A 16,754-nucleotide genomic window follows, 5' to 3' on the forward strand; every position below is an offset into this window, starting at 1 on the left:
CGAGGTTGGGCAGCACTAGCCCTGGGGCGCGGGGAGACGAGGCCAATTCTCTCCTCGGCGCCGTTTCAGAAAGTGTTTTTAGGGGGACCCAGTTGGCCGGGAAAGAGGCTCGTTTGCCCGGACGCTTCCCTTGGGACATCCCGCGTCCTCGTGTCCCACCTCGGCTCCCAGCGTGCCTGCCCCTCCGGGACCAGTGTTGCCCCAGCTCCCTTCCCTTGGTCCCGCCGAGTCCCGAAGCGGGCTCTGCACGGCCGAAGATTTCCCGTAGCTTTTGGAGGCAACACCGTTCCCGGGCTTCCCTCGTTTCCGAGGGTCCCTGCCAGGCAAGAGGGAGGACCAGCCTAGTTCGGGGTTTGGGGACAGGGCCCTGCTCCTTCCCAGCCGAGAGGCTGCGGAGGCCGGAGGTGCGCGCGGGCTCCCAGCTCGTAGCTCTCTGGGCCGCAAGAGCCGGCAAGTCCGCCCCGGTAGTAGTTGCTGTTGTCACAGCCGCTTCTCTGCGGGCGACAAGCGTCTCTGAGGTCTTGGGGGAGCAGCCTCTGGAGAACAGTGTGTGTGCTGCAGGAACCCTCCCCAGCCCCAGACTTGATTTCTTCTCAGCCGTGCACGCTCCAGTGTTCGTCTTTCCACATTTCCCCTTCTTGCTAGCCCTGCTCTCCCACAGATGGCTGGAGGTGACACATCTTTCAGCCCCGAGGGACATGCCAGTATCCCTTGACTGATGGATAGGCCGCCTCCTCAGAAGAGTGTGAGGGGGCCGAGTTCCTGCACTCAGCCTATAGGACTTGGGTGGGAGCTCTCTGGTCTGGTTTCTGCGGATCCACCAAACCTCTGGCTTCCCTGCCTGGAGGCGGGTGCTAATCGCAGGGTCTCCTGGGAGGGGGCACCCCCAGGTCCTTTCCCTGGTGCAGTGTGGTTACAGTGATTGCCAGGGGGCGGGGGGGGGGAGGGTACCAGCTGTGTGTGTCTCAGACCTCTGCAGTAGAGTTCTCTGTCTCTCTCTCTCTCTCTCCCTCCCTCCCTTCCCTCCCTGTAACCGTGTAACCCAGCCTTTGTGGAGTCCTTGAGTCACTGCCATTGACTGGGGTCTTGCCACCCACCTGGCACCAGCTTACTCAGATAGACTGGCCCAAAGCTTACCCTGCTTGCCTGGCATTCGTGAAATGCCGATTACGTGCCCAAGGGCTACGACATGCAGATACTTCCCTCCCCTCAAGGTGTTTGAAGGCTGGTGGGAGACTGATAAACTGGGTCTGATCGCTCCCTGCCCAACACTGTGTCCCCAGCCCTCAGGCAGAGTTGATCTGGGTTGTCTCTGAGGCCCCCATGACTAGGCGTGTGCGTCCCCTGTGGGATTCTTGGGTAGCAGGCCGTTGCTTGGGCACATGCTTGCTGGGGAACAGCTTTGTAATTTGGTGACTCTGGCTTTGCTGGAGGGGTGGGGTGGATGACTAAGGCGGGCGGGAGATAAGACAGTGCTCAGGGGAGGGGCCGGACTAAGCAGGCCAGGTGAGCAGGCAGGAGGCGAGACCTTTGCGCCAAGCAAGACCAGTAAGAGAGACTATCCGGAGCCTGTGCATAGAAAGGACTTTCAGTCTAGCAAGGGCAGGAAGGAGGAGAAATTAGGGTGCCTGGAGCAGCCTGCACTGGGGAGGCACTGGGCTGCAGCTTGAGAGCTTGCTGGTGGGTGTTCTCCTGGCCCCCACTCTCCTTCCCTGCTGGCCTCTCTTCAGAGCGTTTGGACCCTTCCCAAAGGACACTGGCCCCTTCATGGCCTCTCCTAGCCTCCTCCCCTCCTGATGGGTCCGGCTACCCTCACATCCAGGGCTGTCTCTTCAGCTGCTTACGGGGGCCTTCACGGCTCTCACCTTCCAGCACCCTCCCCACCCCACATCAGAGTGGCTGGAAACTTCCTTTCCTAGGGCTGTGTTCTCTCCTCTGAGGTGGCCTGTTACGCCAAGGGATGTTTTCACAGCTGATTCTGCTCTAAGGGGGCTTCACAGTTTCACTTCACTTCTTATACTTTAGGTGTGGATAGGGAGGAGGCGCAGGGGAGCAGGGGGGAGGCTCCTAATAGCAGGTGAGCAAGTCCTGGAAGTAGGCACCTCAGGGACTCAGGACCTTAGGCGGGGGAGGGACAGCCTGGGCAGATGGAGCCCACCGTCTGGCCCTGTGCCCTGGCCCTGTGCCCTGGCCCTGCCCCCCGGCGCAAGGCTTATTGCCTTTGGAAGAGGAAGCATCTGTCTGATCTGCCTGCTGTCCGGTGTTGGCAGTGGGCACAGTGCCCTGGTCTTGCTGGGCGTGCAGGATTCCTGGGGTTGGGCTGGGGTCCTCTGTGTCTTGACTCAGCACCTGAGCGTTGACGGCATCAAGTCATCGGCCCCTCGAATGAGGAGGACTGCTCAGGTCTTCCTACTGCCCAGTCCTGCAGCTGGATAACGTGCCCACGGCCAGCCGGGCATGGGACAGGCGTGTGGACTGGGCACATCCACCTGGCATCCTTCTGGACGTTGTGTGAACGTGTCTCCTGGCTGTGGTACACAGTCCCCTCCATCAGGTGGCTTCCAGGGCACAGATCCTTCCCCATGTCTGTTCACCCAGCCCCCACCAGGCACATTGCCCACTACAGGCAATTCATTCATTCAGCAATATTTGAGCGTCTAATTCGTGTTGGATTCTGTGCTGGGCACTGGAGACACAGCAGTGAACCCAGCCGGCAGCAGTCCCTGCCTCCACGGAGCTCACAGGGCAGCACAGGGCAGGCAAGCAGGTACAGCCTGCAGCGTGCGAGGCGGCAGGAGCGAACGCGGGGTCCTGGGGAGTGCTGGGCAAGGAGCTGTGCTTTTAAACGGAGTTGGCAGGGCAGTCCTCGCTGAGACGGTGGCCTCTGACCAAAGAGGCCCAGGCAGGGGAAGCAGCAACCGCAAAGGCCCTGAGGTGGGACCGCGGCCGGCGAGGTGCATCCGCGGACCTGCAGGGAGGCCGCTGTGACTGGAGAGTGAGCCAGGGGACGGGACAGAGAGGCCAGGGGTGCCTGACGCTGCCAGGCAACAGCCGGAATCCCAGGAGGAGAAGGTAGCACAGCTGACGTTAGAAACTCCCGGGCACAGAATGCATTTCAGTGCTCTGTCCTCTTCAGACCCTTGCTGTTGAGGGGTTTGGGCCTGAAGGTGTTCCTTGGGGAGAGGTGCCTGCATGCGGCCATCGCTGCATGGACTTCCTGCCCTTAGCGCGGGTCGGGTCAGATGAGCCTGTCTGAGTGGATATGGAAACCGTCCTTGCCAGACTGTTGATACGAGCCAAAACCACCGGGGTGCTGTCCGTACAGCTGTCTAAGCAGGCGGATCACGGTCGGGGCTGTCCCCGTCCCCACGGGCCAGCGCTGCGGGGGTGCAGCAGGTGCAGCGCTCAAGACTCATGAGGTAGCGGGCAGCCGCCCCTGGTCCGCGCTCTGGCCAGCCGCTCCCGGGCTCTGCTTCCTCGTCTCCTCCTTGGGCGCCCTCTTCACTTCCGCTGCTCATGGCCAGGTGGCAGCTCAATTCTGTGCCCCGGTCTCCTTAGGGGCCCAGCCGAGGTGCTCACGCACCTGATCTCTGTATAGCTGGGGGCCCCAAGCGCACGCGCGCGTGCGCGCGCGCGTGTGTGTGTGTGTGTGTGTGTGTGTAGTGGAAGAAGAGAATAGGCATCCAGAAATCAGTGCATCCTCTGAGGGGCGCGTGGAGGTCTGAGGAGGTAGCTCGGTGGTCCAGAGCCGGGGGCTCCGGGTGACCTCAGCCCAGCTTCGTCTGGCAGGCGGTGCGAGTAATACCGACTTTTCTACCCCCCCTTCTTGACTTCCTTCAGGAAAGGGGAAGTTGCCCAACTCTTGGGCATTGTTTTCATTGATTCAACCTGCTTCATCTTCCCAGGCAAGTGGGTTCTTTCCCAGCAATGTAAACACGACTCAAACGAAAGCAAAGCTCCGTAGCAGTTATTCTTAATATCTGAGGCTCTGCTCGTGGGCGCTTTTCTCTTGTAAGGGATCCAGAAGAGGAAGGCCTGAGCGGAGCTGGAGTGGGAGAGCGGGTGGGAACCCTCTCGCTCTTGAGTCATCTTTTGTCACCCCGACCCTCCTGCGCTCTGCAGGCCTAATTACCATAAAAAGGGGTCTCACGTGTGTCACGTGGCCAGTGCTGTCTGCAGTGGACCCGGGGTAAGAGAGCTGAGAGGGCTCTGCTCTCAGCACCAGACTGCAGTCTCCCTCTTAGGATAGGAGAGACACAGGAGCAAGTTTCTCCTTCCTGCACACCGGTTTTCCTGGGAGAAACACCTGCCTCAAAACACAGGTGCTGGGCTTCCCTCGTGACGCAGTGGTTGAGAGTCCGCCTGCCAACGCAGGGGACACCGGTTCATGCCCCAGACCGGGAAGATCCCACATGCCGCGGAGCGGCTGGGCCCGTGAGCCATGGCCGCTGAGCCTGCGCGTCCGGGGCTTGTGCTCCGCAACGGGAGAGGCCACAACAGTGAGGGGCCCGCGTACGGCTAAAAGAAAAAAAAAAACAAAAAGCACAGGTGCCTTCATCTCATGCTCGGTAATCCAATGCCTGTTTTCTTAAAACAGAAAAGAAGTGTCAGAGCCAGGAAGCACCTGGGTCTAGGTCCTGGCCCTGCCGCTTGCTAGCTATGGGACTTTGGGCAAGCTACCTCGCCTTGCTGAGCCTCAGTTTCCCCACTCCCAGAATGAGAGTGATAATAGTATCCACCTCACAGGGTGATGATGCAGGTATAATGAGCTGCTGTGACCTAGAATACCCGGAGCGGGTTCTGACACACGCTTGGCTGGGGCCTGGTGGACGGTTAGGCAGCTAGAAGCAGGATAGTGTGGTCCCTGAGAGCCTGGGCTCCGGAGTTGGGCTGTCTGGGTTCAGGTCCTGGTTCTGCCAGTGCTGTGTGTGCGGAATCTTAGGCAAATCATTTAACCTCTCTCTGCCTCCGTTTCCTTGTCTGTGAAAAGAGAATGATGCTATTACCTCTCTCATAAGGTTGTTACGTGGATCAAATATGTAAAGGTATGAAAAGCACTTAAGAATGCTTGGCTTACAAGCGAGCTGTTATTTTTAGTTCCTTCAGGCTTCTGCTGGTTTGATTCTTGTGACTGATAACCTTAGCTCCTAACAGAAGTTCTTGCAGGGAAGATGTCAGCCCCAAAACAGGAAGGTGGCAGGGGAAAAACTCGGCTACCCGAGGACAGGAGGAGCAAGATTCCACTTCCTCAGCTTCTGTGCTTTTAAAGAAACCAACTTGGCCTTTGCAGATGCAGACTCTGGGGCTGCGTGAAGTGACTGGCGCCTGCCCGAGAGGCAGTCTGTGAATGAGATGCAAAGCACGTTCCCAGGTGACGGCCGTCTCCCCGGGGCTTGGTGGGGAACTGTGCCGGTTCCTTCCTCCCAGAGGCCGCCTGCTCTGCCGGCCGTGGCCCCTCTACCCAGGAGAGTGGGTCCGCACCTCTGCGCACTGCCCTTCGCCTCCAGCCGGGACCTGCCTCTCTGTCCACCTGTGCTCAGCTGGAAAAGCCAGCTTGGAGCAGGGCTGCCAGCACAGTCCCTGCCTTATTGAAGCACTGTGGGTCTGGCTGGCTGCAGGCCCCAGGAGATCTGGAGAGGGGCCAGGTAGGAAGGTGTGGGCTCTGCAGCCACCCGGCCACGTCGAGTGGCTGCCCTTGGTAGTTTTCCAAGGAGTAGACCTGCCTGTCTGTCTCGCTTGGCTGCTCAGAGGTCTGCAGCTCCACTGAGGCGAGGCTGGCCGGGCTGACTGGTCAGGTGGGTGGTGATGAGGACAGCCTCTGGCTGACAGTGTTGAGTAACCTTGAATGGATGGCCTCCTGGCGAAATGAGCGTTCTTGTTGACAAGGCAGGTCTGGCCAGCACACTGTTGTGTGATTATCTGCAAGAGTTATTAGCAAAGAAGGAGCCCACAGCAGCAGGTGTGTGCGTGTGCGCGCGCGTGCGCGGACGTGCATGCACGGAGTTGTCATTACCCTTCGGCGTACGCACGCGCACACACACGAAGGAACTGGCTGAATCCCCGTTCCCCACCAATAGTCACACTGTATTTTACAGATTCTAAGACATAACTTTTTCCTCACATTTTAACATCTCAAGTTGCTGTGTGTCATACATTTGCTGGTATGTTATACTTTAATTGACAGTGCCATTTCTTGGTACACTCGAGATAACAGTGCATCTTAAAATCAAAGACATCTTGGATTTGATGAAACACAGAAACTAGGTAACCACTAGAGAATTTGCATAATTTGCCCAGTTTCTTTGAGGAAGGAAGTAGGGCCACCTTGTAGTGGTGGGAGGATTTATAAAGCAACACTCTGATGTGGTTCAAGGGAATGAGCTTGGATACTGGGCAGACCTGGGCTCAGTTTCCAGCTTTACAGCTCAGAAGCTGTGTCGCCATGGGAAAGTAGAGCAACCTCTCTGAGCCTTGGGTTGTTCCTCTACCAGATGCGGGTCATGGCTCCACAGTCATCAGGATTGTGTGTGAGGCACCTTTCCCTGTTTCTCTCTTGCTGGGTACTGTCTGAGATCATACTGCTCCCTTCCACCTGGGTTGAAAGGGAAAATGAAGGCAGGGAGTGGGTCCTTGGCCTCCCCAAGGTAGCAGAGGGAAACTGGCCTTCATATCTTGGCTTCCTGACTCAGTTGACAATCCTTACACATCATCTTTTCCTTCCTTCCCTCTTCCTCCCACTTTGTCTGAGTTTTCATTTTCACATGTTTCCCTTTAGCAACTTTCTTTCAAATCTCTCTCCTCTCCCTTTCTGTAAAATCTTCCCACATGTAGCCTCTTTGAAGCTCCCTGTGGTGGGAAAGGGGAGGGGGCTATGCCCTGTGGCCAGGGCGGCACAAGCCCCAGGAGCCTCAGCTGACAGTAGTCAGTGGTCTAGTGTGCTGTGGTCCCTGCAACCTTCAGCTCAAGTCCAAGTTCTGGTGCCACCAGCCCAGCTAATTCCTGTGCCCATGGCCTGCAGGGCTCAGCCTGAGAGGCTGCTCCAATGCTGAGTGTTGGACCCTGCCATCTCCCAGTGTGTTTAGCATTCCTGCACCTTCCTTGCTGTATTGAAATCAGACCTTGTTCAAACCCTAGTCCAGCTAGCTCTGTGACCTTTTCCAATTGGTTAACCTCTCTGAGCCCCAGTTTTCGCATCTGAACGATGGCTGACGCACAGGAACACCCAGCACATGCTAGGTGCCTAATAGATGCATTCTCTCCTGGTCTTCCTCAAATGTTTAAGACCACCCTGTGTTTTTTTAGCTGGGTGCCAAGGGCTCAGGGAGTGCCAGCGGACAGTGTCGCTCCAAGCAAATGCCCTGAGACAGATGGAGGAGTTCAGGGCAGGGAATAGCACGGGTGAAGGCATGGGGACCTGCCTGTATAAGCGGGATGTGGTGGGTGGCCTGGCTGGGCTGCAGGGGGAGGGAATGGGGTGAGCAGTCAGTGCCTTGGCACCTGTGGGGGGTGAGATTGACAAGGGGTGCTGCTCCCTAAGGGAGGAGCAGGGCTGGGGGAGCCGCGGGCTGAGGGCTCAGTGAGAGATGGTGGCTGGAGGGAGACCCTTCAGAGTGGGCAGTGGTCTTAAAGCTTATTTGTGTCAGAGGTCTCCTCTCTGCCTCTCAAGATGCTGATGAAAGCCAGTAGCCCTACTTCCTTAGTTTTGTGTATAGTGTCAGGGGTTGGCAGCCCAATTTTTTTTTTTTTAATAAATTTATTTTATTTATTTTTGGCTCCGTTGGGGCTTCGTTGCTGCGCGTGGGCTTTCTCTAGTTGTGTTGAGCAGGGGTTGCTCTTTGTTCTGGTGCGTGGGCTTCTCATTGCGGTGGCTTCTCTTGTTGCGGAGCACGGGCTCTAGGCGTGCAGGCTTCAGTAGCTGCGGCACGCGGGCTCAGTAGTTGTGGCTCGTGGGCTCTAGAGCACAGGCTCAGTAGTTGTGGCGCACGGGCTTAGTTGCTCCGCGGCATGTGGGATCTTCCTGGATCAGGGCTCGAACCCGTGTCCCCTGCATTGGCAGGCGGATTCTTAACCACTGAGCCACCAGGGAAGCCCTCGCAGCCCCCCTTTGATGAGGTGGTGTTGGGTCTCTGGCATAAAGGTGGACTTCTGTCCTTTGGGTGTACCAAGGGGTGTAATGAATTAAACCAGCCCTAAGAGAAACAGAGCTGCAGGTGGGGCAGAGCTTTGCTTTCAAAGAGCCTATAATACCTGGTGCAGTGGCCCCTGTGGGACCCCCAGGAGGCAAGGCTACCACACAGCTCCTGGCTGGGGACAGGGGGAGCCAGTGGGTTAGCTGTGCCAAGGCTGGGATGGAAAAGCTTCCCCCTTCTCTCCTTAAAATGGTACATGAGGGGCGGGGGAGGTGAGGATGAGGACCCAGCCTGGCGTGTGCCTCCTTACCCTGCGCCCCAGGGAGAGTCACGGGCAGAGACAGGGCTCACCGGAGGGAGGGGGCCCAGAGATGGCTGGAGGGCTCTAGAAGCTCAGTTCTGGGCCTGGGGGTGAGGGGCATAGGTGGAGGGTGGGTGGAGGGCGTCGGCCTCCCGGATACAGTGACTTTCTAACTGGGGCTTGTTTAGGGACAGGCATGTGTGACCCAGGGAGGAATTGTGTTTCGCGCATAAGGGATATCACGTGCCAGGGCTTGGGGGCTGGGGGGTGAAGCCGGACAGGAGCTTGGGGTCGAGCTTGGGGTCGTGTCCTGAGGCCGAGACTGCTGCGGGGCCTGTGCGTGCTGCCTGCGAGTCAGGACCTGGTTCCGTGGCCAGTGGGGAGCCCACAGGCTCTTTGAGGGGGTCTTGAGGGACTTCAGTACTCTAGGACTCCCTGGGGGCCTCCCGCCTCTGAGCCCCAAGCTATGACTGCTGGCGGGACCTAGTGCTCTCCCCGTCCCCACTGCGGGGGGCGCCTGGGAAGGGACCTGAGCCCTGGCCAGCTGTGCGCTGGTGGCCCCAGTGCAGGGCTGCACCCCTGGAACCGGCAGCTTGGATAGCTGGACCTGGCAAAGGCTGCAGGACAAAAAGGGACACCTCGACTGAGCCTGCCGGGAGCACTGCCGGGGACTCTGGGCTGATGGAAGGTGCCGGAAGGTTATAAAAGCAGAGAGCCTGGCAGGGGGGCTCTGTGGGGTGTGGAGGAGGAGAGTCGCCACCGTGTCATTGGCCTGCCTGATCCCGCCCTGTCCACTCCAGGAGGACGGGTCAGAAGGAGCCTTGGCCGTCAGCTCTGGGTAAACCCTGGCACCTGCTTGGCCTTTCAAGGCCCGAGGCTTCCTGTGGCACAGGGGGACTGGGCTGGGCACCCAGCCTAGCTCTGGACTGTCAGCTCGGCCCAGGTGTGCCCCCTGGGAGGTTATATCACATCGTTTGAGGGTGCCCTGCTGAAGGAGTGCGGCTGGGCCCACCTGTTGGGCTCTCGGGGGCAGAGGACTGGCCCCTGATATCCCTTCCCCAGCCTTCACTTTAAACTCCTCTTATCAGGATGGTAACACAGGGAGCCCCCAAGACAAGCCCCACAGACTCTTGGCTGTGTGAGTAATCAAGCCCTCACTTCAGACGGCCGCATCTTTCAAAGCTATAATTTGTAGCCCAAAATAGTTGCCTGTTCAGAGAGCCAGGAGACCCCTTGATGGGCCCCCCTTTCAATGTGCGGCCTGTGGATTCGCTTTTGACGTTTGAGTTGCTCTCCACCTGGCCCGTGGTTTCCTCAGGAAGAGCCGTAGATATGATGGCTGGTGGGAACTGGGGCTTCCCGGAGGGTACTCGGGGAATCCTTTTTTGAGAATTTAGAGGCGGCAATGGAAGTTAAATCACAGGCAGCATCACTTCAGAGCAGAGTGGATTAAATTCTCTGGACACAGGGTCCTCATCTGTAGGGAGGAGACAGCATTTACTTGCAGGATTTTGGGGGGAGGAAAACGAGACCCTCCCCAGTGAAGCACGGAGCAGACGCTGGCCGCGTGGTCAGCGCTCCCGTGTGTTGCCTTCCTTTCCTGGCTTCCTCTCAGGTGCGGCTCCACCTGGCCTCTTGCAGACAGATCTTGCGTGTAGATTCGGGGAGGTGGCCGGGGGTACTCGGCCAACAGGAAACACCTCCCCTGACCTGCAGCCTCTCTGGGCTGACATGCCTGGAATTCCTGGGGCTGGCCGCTGGGTTTGGTTTCCAGATGTGGAAGCAGTTTAAGTTCTGTTTTCATAATCCCCAACAGTTTGCCTCCATGTTCTCTTTTGAAAATCAAGACCTTTGGCTCTACTTCAGGGGCAGTGGGGGAGGCTAGCTGGCCTGTTGGAATCCTTTGTGTTCGGGGGTAGCTTTACCAGGGCACTCAGATCTGGGACCCTGGGCTTTGTTGGGACGGTTAGACCCCATCAAGGGCTTGATGCCCGTGGGAGCAAAAGTGGACCCTCGGACCACCTCCCCCGTGGCTTTTCCTTGGAGGTGGGTCACTTAGCCAAATTCAGCTGCAGTATGTGCCTGGCCTCTTGGTCACCATCACTGACCCTAGACAGCCAGCCTTGGGGCGGGGGAGGGGACTCTGGTTCTGGCTGGCATCACAGCCGAGGAGGGTGCCCACGTGTCCCAGGAGTGGTAGATCGCCCTCCTTCCTAAACTGACCACAACAGAGGGAAGAAGTCTGCCCTAGATTTCAAGTAGCCAGAAATACTGCCTGGCATGGAGAAACTGGTACTATCTTGCCAAATTACTAGGCACTGCTGGCCACAGAGGTGGCCTGGCCCAGGGTTAGAGGCTCTGTGGTTCCGGGGCTAACTGCTGATCTCTTGTCAACCAGCCACTATTTAGGCAAAATAACTTTTATATTTGTACTATGACTACACTGTGTACAGCTCTGGGCAAACAAAAATTGGCTTTGCAATTTTAAGTGCCCGTGATTGAACTGCACACACGCATCTCTACAACGAAGCTATAATACCTATGCTATTGAGAGAACACAAGAAATGGAAATAATTTACTTAGATCCGTGTATAAAGTGCTTATGAAACATTGTCCTGAAAATCATAGATCCACCAGGCTTCAGTGTCAGCAAGATACAGTCTCTTTAGAAGCAGCGATATCTCAAAATGATCATGGAAGGGAAGCCAACAATTCCTTTGACCAAAAAAAAAAAAAAATCCCAAGTTTCTTGACAAAGTTCTGGAGATTCACTAGTTAGTTCTCTGTGGAGGTTGAATTGAATTGACCTTGAAGGAATTTGCTCTTATTATCCGGGTGGGAAGGTGGGTGGAAAACACAGACCTAGCTGAGGGGTCTCCACACAGCCTTCCTAGAGAAGGAGGAAAGAGTATTAGTTTGCTAGGGCTACCCTAACAGTACTCCCTGGTCGTGTGTGTGTGTCTGTGTGTGTGTGCCTGTGTCTGTCCACGTCCTAATTTCCCAATAAGGACGCTGGTCACACTGGATTAGGCCCACCCTTATAACCTCATTTTAATTTAATTACCTCTTTGAAGACCCTGTCTCCAAACACAGTTACATTCTAAGAGACTGCTGGTTGGGGGGCGAGGGGGACACAATTCTGCCCATAACAGAAAGGTTCTCCGGAATCATCCTCTGAGGGGGGAGGGGGAGGGGGAGGGGAGCGGAGCCTGGCACCCAGGGAGAGCAGCCGCCCCTGCCTCTTGATCTAGTCATTTGTAACCTAGACCGCTCACCCTTCAGCTCTTATCCTCAAGCGCTGGTTTTACCCAAGGATGTTGTGCTGGTCCTCTGAGCTCCCTCTTTCCGCTGACTCTACCTTTAGGATAGCATTTTTTATTTTATTTCATTTTTTTTTGTGGTACACGGGGCCTCTCACTGTTGTGGCCTCTCCCGTTGCAGAGCACAGTCTCCGTACGCGCAGGCTCAGCAGCCATGGCTCACGGGCCCAGCTGCTCCGCGGCACGTGGGATCCTCCCGGACCGGGGCTCGAACCCGCGTCCCCTGCATCGGCAGGCGGACTCTCAACCACTGCGCCACCAGGGAAGCCCTAGGATAGCATTTTTAAAGGGTGGCTGCCCCTTTTCATAGTTCTTTTATTTTTAAAAACTTTTTAAAAGTCTATTCAGATCCTTCATCCATTTTATTTATTTTATTATATTAATTGATTAATTAATTTGGCTGTGCCACACAGCATGCAGGATCCTAGTTCCCTGACTAGGGATCGAACCCGCACCGCCCTCCCCACCCCACCCCCGCCAGTGGAAGCGCGGAGTCTTAACCGCTGGACCACCAGGGATGTCCCCCCATATTCCTTTTAAATGGAGCTAAGTTTATGAGAGATTTTACACTTTTCCTTAACCAGTTCAGCAAGTTTGGGGCAACTGTCTTTCACGCTCTACGTATGTAAGGTTTACTTCTGACGTGCTGGAAAAAATGAGACCTGTAAGAACTGATTATGGGAGGCCACTGCGGGTGGGATTGGCCGCCATTCTCGGCCACCAACCTGCATGACTCCCATAGGTTTTGCCGTAAGCAGTGCCCTGCAGTGGCTCACAGCACCTGCTCCCCAGCCCTCGTGGCTCCAGAGCCCACCATACAGCCCCTGCAATAGCCATGCCTCCATCACCACACAAGGGAACCCCACAGTGTTTCACGGGGAGCCCAGATCAGCCCCTGCAGCCAGGACAGACCATCAGGGAGCTGGTCGTGGAGGAAGACTGCACCGTTAAGGATTCTCATGCCCGGGTGCTCCCCGGTGCTGCTACCGTATTTGCTTTATGTCTGTGTGGGAGATTGTTTTCTGAGCCGTTTGAAATGAAATTCGGCAAGACGTTATTAAAACTAAGGGCATTTCTCCTTCATAACTAGATACGGTTAACACACCTAGCAAACTCGAGCATCATTCCCTGATATCACCCAGTATCTGCTCCATATTCCAGTTTCCCTGCTTGTCCCCAGAAGATCTTTCACAGCTGGGTGGTGGTTTGCTGGCTTGCTTGCTTGAACCAGGATCTAATCAAAGATAACGTTCGGTTTTTATATCTCTTGGGTAATTGAAAACAGCAGTTCTCCCAGTGTGGCCCTGGGACCAGTAGCATCAGCATAACCTGACAACTTGTTAGAAATGCACTTGAAAAAAAAAAAAACCTATTTCAACCTATTGAAATGCACATTTTCAGACATCACCCCAAACCTACTAAATCAGAAACTGATTCAGTCTGAGTTTTAACAATCCACTGCACTCTCCAAATGACTCTAAAGTTTGAGAACCACTCGTCTAGAAGAATCCCCCTCCCTTTTCTTTTTTTTTTTTAACATCTTTATTGAATGTTATTTATTTATTGCTTTATTGCTTTACAATGGTGTGTTAGTTTCTGCTTTATAACAAAGTGAATCAGTTATACATATACATATGTCCCCATATCTCTTGCGTCTCCCACCCTCCCTATCCCACCCCTCTAGGTGATCACAAAGCACCGAGCTGATCTCCCTGTGCTATGCAGCTGCTTCCTACTAGCTATCTGTTTTACGTTTGGTAGTGTATATATGTCCATGCCACTCTCTCACTTTGACCTAGCTTACCCTTCCCCGTCCCCATATCCTCAAGTCCATTCTCTAGTAGGTCTGTGTCTTTATTCCTGTCTTGCCCCTAGGTTCTTCATGACGTTTTTTTTTTTTTTGGATTCCATATACATGTGTTAGCATACGGTATTTGTTTTTCTCTTTCTGACTTACTTCACTCTGTACAACAAACTCTAGGTCCAGCCACCTCACTACAAATAACTCAATTTCGTTTCTTTTTATGGCTGAGTAATATTCCATTGTATATATGTGCCACATCTTTATCCATTCATCTGTCGATGGACACTTAGGTTGCGTCCATGTCCTGGCTATTGTAAATAGAGCTGCAGTGAACATTTTGGTACATGACTCTTTTTGAATTTTGGTTTTCTCAGGTTATATGCCCAGTAGTGGGATTGCTGGGTCGTATGGTAGTTCTATTTTTAGTTTTTTAAGGAACCTCCATACTGTTCTCCATAGTGGCTGTATCAATTTACATTCCCACCAACAGTGCAAGAGGGTTCCCTTTTCTCCACACCCTCTCCAGCATTTATTGTTTCTAGATTTTTTGATGATGGCCATTCTGACTGGTGTGAGGTGATACCTCATTGTAGTTTTGATTTGCATTTCGCTAATGATTAGTGATGTTGAGCATCTTTTCATGTGTTTGTTGGCAATCTGTGTATCTTCTTTGGAGAAATGTCTGTTTAGGTCTTCTGCCCATTTTTGGATTGGGTTGTTTGTTTTTTTGATATTGAGCTGCATGAGCTGCTTGTAAATTTTGGAGATTAATCCTTTGTCAGTTGCTTCATTTGCAAATATTTTCTCCCATTCTGAGGGTTGTCTTTTCATCTTGTTTGTGGTTTCCTTTGCTGTGCAAAAGCTTTTAAGTTTCATTAGGTCCCATTTGTTTATTTTTGTTTTTATTTCCATTTCTCTAGGAGCTGGGTCAAAAAGGATCTTGCTGTGATTTATGTCATAGAGTGTTCTGCTTATGTTTTCCTCTAAGAGGTTGATAGTGCCTGGCCTTACATTTAGGTCTTTAATCCATTTTGAGTTTATTTTTGTGTATGGTGTTAGGGAGTGTTCTAATTTCATTCTTTTCATATAGCTGTCCAGTTTTCCCAGAACCACTTATTGAAGAGGCTGTCTTTTCTCCACTGTATATTCTTGCCTCCTTTATCAAAGATAAGGTGACCATATGTACATGGGTTTATCTCTGGGCTTTCTATCCTGTTCCATTGATCTATATTTCTGTTTTTGTGCCAGTACCGTACTGTCTTGACTACTGTAGCTTTGTAGTATAGTCTGAAGTCAGGGACCCTCCCTCTTCTTTATGACTTTCTCTTTTGGAAAAGACCAGGCCGGTTGTCTTATAAGGTGCTACATTCTTTATGTCCGATTGTTTCCCCGTGGTGATGTGTAACTTGTTCCCTGTGTCCCCTGCTTTCCCATTTAGTAGAGGTTAGGTTTTAAGGCTTCATTAGGATTAAATGTTTTGTAAAGACTATATGATAGGTGATGCTGTGTCCTTCATAATGGAACACATCAGGAGGCCGGTGTGTGATTGGTCCTAATTAGCGGTGCCAGGTTTGATCACTGCACTAAAATGACAGTAGCCTGTTTATTCCATGGTAGTGGTACTGGGGGTGGGGTCGGGGTTGCAGTAATCTGTAGGGTGATTCTTTGGTATTGTGCAAGTATCCAAATGCTCATCAACCTTTGATCTGATGGTTTTATTCTACAGCTGTTGGGTGTAATGTTATATTTGTGTCCTGTCTAGCTTGTGTTCACATCTTCTGTCTCCCTTCTCATTATCTTGTTTGTGTGCGTTATCATTTACTGAGAGAGATGAGTTAAGTTTTGCTCTGTATATTTTGAAACCACGTTATTAGATGCATAAATGCTTAGGAGTGTTACATCTTGTTAAATTGATTTTTATCGTTTTTTTAATGTCTCTCTATCTCTTGTCTGATATTAATATAGCCCCTCCAACTTTTAGTTGGTGTTTGCGTGGTGTATCTTTTTTTATTTCCCGCCTACATGTGTCCTTATGCTTAAATTGTGTCTCTTGTAAATGGCATGTAGTTTTTGTTTTTTTGTTTTTTTGCGGTACGTGGGCCTCTCACTGTCGTGGCCTCTCCCGTTGCGGAGCACAGGCTCCGGACGCGCAGGCTCAGCGGCCATGGCTCACGGGCCCAGCCGCTCCGCGGCATGTGGGATCTTCCCAGACCGGGGCACGAACCCGTGTCCCCTGCATCGGCAGGCGGACTCTCAACCACTGCGCCACCAGGGAAGCCCGGCGTGTTTTTTTTTTAATCTAGTCTGACAATATTTCTCTTTTAATAGGATGGTTTATTCAATTTTCATTTAATGAATTACTGATATGGTTGAGCTCTTTATTATGTGTCTTTTTGTTTGTTCCAATCTGATCTTTGATTCTCTTTTCCTCCCTTTTCCTGAATCCTTTTGGATGACTTAAGTATTCTCCTCTTCCATTTTCTTCTCCATTAGATTTTTAGCAACACATTTTTATTTTTATTTTTTAACTGATACCTTTTGACGTGCTCAAATGTGTTATTGGAACAGAAGTGGGGACAGAGGGCTCAGAGTGTCTCCTGGGTGGGGCTATGGCCCTGGTGTGAGCGGCATTTCCAGTGGGGTCCAGGGTCTGACCCATTGCCTAATGGGCTTGGAAAGCAGATCTTGTTGGCCCTTCCCACACCCCTGGGACTCGAGTGCCACTTATGCCCGCAAATTGTCCCTCCTTGAACGCACAGAGCCAAAACTCCAGCTGATTCATTCTCAGTGAACATTGCACTCCGGCAGCAAGCTCGTGCAGCCCTCCTCTCATTGTCACCAGGCTCGTCGGAAGCTCGTCCTGATCCGAAGGGTGATGGGTGAACTTGGACCCCGGGGAGCTGCTTAGAAGGTCTGAATGGGCATGGAGTGGTCTCCAGCTCTGGTGCCAGTTCAGCGAGACCCCACAGCCTTTAGGGCAGACTGGACATTCAGGTCAACCGGACAAAAGACCCCTGGCCAGTGCCTGGGTGGTCGCTGCCAGGATCTGCCTCAGAATCTCGCCCCAACCCTTAAGACTTCCAGCCCCTCTGTTCTGCTGCCCCGCAGGGGATTCGCCCACCTCTGGCCTTAGTTTGGCTGCCAGGCGGCCAATCCAGCATCCCTCATTTCTACAGTTTTTCTGGGAGCTACGTCATGCC

General features: G+C 53.5%; 1 protein-coding gene across 5 annotated transcripts in view; it reads left to right on the top strand.

The window, feature by feature from the left end:
* The window catches only part of RAB11FIP4 (RAB11 family interacting protein 4), a 113,927-nt gene that overhangs the window by 76,039 nt on the left and 21,134 nt on the right, over positions 1 to 16,754 (top strand). The gene's annotated exons all lie outside the window — the stretch shown is intronic.

This window comes from Tursiops truncatus, chromosome 20 (genome assembly GCF_011762595.2).
Source record: "Tursiops truncatus isolate mTurTru1 chromosome 20, mTurTru1.mat.Y, whole genome shotgun sequence".
Classification (NCBI taxonomy): domain Eukaryota; kingdom Metazoa; phylum Chordata; class Mammalia; order Artiodactyla; family Delphinidae; genus Tursiops; species Tursiops truncatus.